Source organism: Lonchura striata, chromosome 5, assembly GCF_046129695.1.
Source record: "Lonchura striata isolate bLonStr1 chromosome 5, bLonStr1.mat, whole genome shotgun sequence".
Lineage (NCBI taxonomy): Eukaryota > Metazoa > Chordata > Aves > Passeriformes > Estrildidae > Lonchura > Lonchura striata.
Window position 1 is genome coordinate 65431480 of NC_134607.1, and position 3991 is coordinate 65435470.

The window sequence follows — 3991 nt, forward strand, 5'->3', positions numbered from 1 at the left end:
AGAACACAAACTATCCTGTGGATCATGTCAATAGATCATGTAAAAGCTAAATTCCCCTTATTCTGCCTGGCCATCTGAAAGGCAGCAGTGTGCAGGTTCTAGGGCAGAGAATCCCTCACCAGAGCAGGACCAGTGCAGTGTGCAGCCTCTGCTTGTGGAGGAAGAGGATCACTCCTGGTAACAGACCAGGAGTTCCCCCAAGCTGCCTTGTGGATTGTTCTGCATCCATAGACTATTAGACAGCAGAAAGAATCCTTGGGGTCTGTCAGCTGTTATTACAAACTAATCCCAAGTTAGTATCTTTATTCAATTTTAAGAATAATAAAAAAACAGAAAAATCAAGATAGAATAACCACCAAATGAAAAAAATGAGTTTAATTAAAATGTAACAGCATTTCTGAATTCAGACTTAAACTGAGAGGGAAATTCAATAGACATTTATTTTATTTGGGAACTTCAGGAAGATAATTAAATGCACTAATTTGTTTTGAGTCCTCCCTGAGGATCTCTTAAAGTCAGGGCATGGTCTGAACTACTGCTATCATCAGATTGATTTAAAAATATTTATATAACTAACATGTGTTCCAAGAATTTTGATCACAGCATCAACTAGATGGTAGCTTTTGAAACGTGTCTAGCTTGCAAGACTGTGCAGAATTCTGAGATAACTGGAATTCTTCACCTTTGCTGGTATGTACTCTGGGATTTCTGCTTTCCAATGTTTTGTTCAAGCTTTAATAGTCTTGATATTCAAGAGAGATTGTTAATCTAATAGCATTTGTAGAAAATTGAGAAAACCTGTCTTCTTTGTTTCCTTGGAAATATTTACTTGTGTAAGTCTAAAAATTTTGTGTCCAGAAACTGGAGTAAGTTAGTGGTGATAAAACATCTCTCTCTCTGTATACACACACACACACACAAACACACACATACACAAACATATATGCAATAAACACAAAAAAAAAATTATAATATATAAAATAATGTGTAACATATCTTTAATACTCTTCTGTTATACACAGATGTACACACATACACACAACCTACATGCCTTTATATATGTGTGTGTAACATAATATGCTGCCTGGCTTTCTGTTATACCACCTGAGATCAGGTTCATCCAAGGGACATGGAATATGAGGAGCAATTAACAGATTTCCATGTACTATTAGTTTGTATTGGTTTGTGGTTGGCAGCTGATGGAGTACTGCCCCTTTCATAAACTCAGCATTTATTTGTGCTGTATGTTTGGTATGCAGTTGAAATTCATCTCACATTTAAAACCCATACTGGATATTCCAGGCAGCCATCATATGCTCTTTTAATATTCAACAAAGATAGAGAAGGGAAAAAAAGGTATGCATTTTGAAGATGTTTTTGGCCTTAGATGATTCAGACAAATCAGATACTCATCATGTCTTTATCTCTTCACTAATCATCATTGAAACTTCAGGGTGATTTGCACAGTGGGTGTCTAAATGAGATGATCCAGGCTCACCCCTTTTCTTTAATATGGGAGTTGATCCATCCTAGTTGTTATTGTAATACTTTATTCAAAGCCTTTCTTCTAAACTACAAGAAAAAGGATAAAGTAAAAATAATCATCATAGCAAATGCACCCACACCCCTATCTGTAATTAGAAACCTAATTACCAATTATTTCCATTGATCTGTCATTGGTAATCATTTGGAAAACTCTGCCTGCATGGGAAAAGGATCTGCAGCAAAGCAGTTTTTTTATTCAACATTTTCTGACACTGCTCACTCCTCGAGTAGGCTGTCACAACCGTGGTGATGCAGGCTGCCTTCTGTTGATCTCCTTGGTAATTAGTTTTTGAAGGTTAATCCCACTAGGCATTCCCTGTGTCAGCTTGGAGTTTAATGACTTTCTGAGCTTTAAAGCACTACATGCTGGAGATAAAATATTGCACAAAGTTGAGGTCTGCCTGATCCTCCAGAATGCTTACCTGATCAAATTCAGATACCCAACCCATCAGGGTAGCACAGATGAGGCATTGCTGTTTTCCTGTCATTAGCTCCCTCCTGGCACACAGACAGTCCATGGTGTAACATGTGCATCCAGTGACTTTCTGACACTCATGGAAAAGGAACACATAACAATTTATATCTCAATCAGAGAAATTTGCCTTTTAATGGAAATCCAGCTCAAAGTTAAACCTTGACTTCCAGGAAGGCCTGAAATTTATCTGGAAATAAAACCTAACTCCTAAAGTGCCTGAGCTAGAACTATTTGGCTGTGGGACTGTACCAGGTGACAAAGATGTTTGCAGGTTCTTATGCTCTTCTGTCATCACTCCAAGAAGGATTTCTGGTCTCATCCAGTGTGACTGTACTGATCTTCTGTGTAGGGGTTGTAACTCAAAACCAAGTAAAGAATAAGGAACTAATATGATATGCAGTGTGCATAAAAAGACCAAAAATAGTCTAGTAACAAAGTGAGGAAACCTTATAGCAACTGGAATTTAATGCATTCTTGGTGTGCAATAATGTCAAATTAATTGATCTTACATATAACTTTAGTCCTATAAAATTTCAAAGAATCATAGTTCTGAGTGGAAAAGGAGCCACCAGGATCAAGTTCAACTCCTGGCCCTCATCAAGAAACCCAAGAATCACATGTTTAGATAAATAGGGTGGGGTCATCTAACTAAAAGTGAATATCTGTCCCTGAGAACATCATTCTTCTTTTCCTTTATAGCCATCACTGGAGAAACAGGTATTTTAGGGGAACAGTTCCTCTCTCCTCTAATCTGACATATAATTAAGATCAAATGAATCATGTCCTTAGTTTTCATACCATCAATGGAGAAAGGAAGGCACCACAGATAGTGAATCATCCTACCTATGCTAGGTGCCTTTTTAAGGATGGGTTATGCTTAATCCTAGAACGATCTTTGTATCTTTCCTGTGTATAAACATTTCCTTGATAACTAGTTTATATATGAGATACCAGACATAAATAAATCCATCCCTCCATCCATCAGACTTGCACACATTATGCACGTGTTCTTTAAGGGAAGGAAGAAATTCCTCATGCAGTGATAAGTTTTCCTTCTGGAGTGAAGTTTGAGCTCAGCTTATCCCTATGGCACCAAAATTAGGCTGTGTGGTTGAACATCTTAAACTGGTAAGACAGAAGGAATATTTGCAAATACATCCCCTTTCAGGCACAAATACCTGCTTGGTGAAGATCAGTGTAGCTGTGCTGGGGCTCAGCTGTTTTCCATCAGGGCTAATGACAACCACTGGGAGATATCTTCAGGATGAACTGGCTCTAAGGGAGATGAAGAGATTTTCTTATTTGTTCCCTTTCACGTATTGTAGCTCAGGAGGAGTGTGACTGGGTCGTTAGGTTTTAAGAAGGGCTATAACAAGATATAAGAAAAAGAAAGCAAAAATTATTTTAAAAAAAGAGTACTGAAAAAAATATGGTAGAAGAAACGTAGAAGTAATTTCACAAGAGCTTCAGTTAAAGTGCATAAACTTCATTAAGGTGTGTGTTTTAATTGGTTGAAACATATTTGTTGAATAAAACACCATGTAGATTTTACACTAGAAGTAACAAAACAAATTTTATTTCCACAGAAGGAAAGTCTAGCCCAATTCTCCTTCCTTCTCTGACCCCAACTAGATTGGCAGCCCTTGCTGTCTCATGTAGTCAGGTGAGCAGCCCAGGGCAGGTTGTTCAGTGAATGCCTGTGCTAAACCCCAAGGGAGAACTTGGGGAGAGATTAGGAACTGGTCAAGTATCCACAGCCTAGGGAGATTAGAAACACAAATCCACAGAGAGCATTGGTTTGAGAGCTCCAGATGAGAGAAAATTTAAGCTATATCCCCTGTGCTTACCTTCAGCACAGCTACATGATGTGGAAGTTCAAAGGAATACTGTGAAAATCCTGATGTTGCTGGCACATGGTCCATGAAGAGCACATACTGTGAACATGTGAACACTTTCTCCTCTGCTTGGCCT

At 38.2% G+C, this 3991-nt stretch overlaps 1 long non-coding RNA gene across 1 annotated transcript; it reads right to left on the reverse strand.

The window, feature by feature from the left end:
- Positions 1–1223: 1223 nt before the first annotated feature.
- On the reverse strand, positions 1224–3330 carry LOC116184491 (uncharacterized). The gene is made up of 3 exons (XR_004149247.2): positions 3199–3330; positions 1968–2090; positions 1224–1572 (listed from the first exon to the last, which is right to left on the reverse strand). It is a non-coding gene; the product is annotated as an uncharacterized LOC116184491 (long non-coding RNA).
- Between the last annotated feature and the right edge of the window lie 661 nt (positions 3331–3991).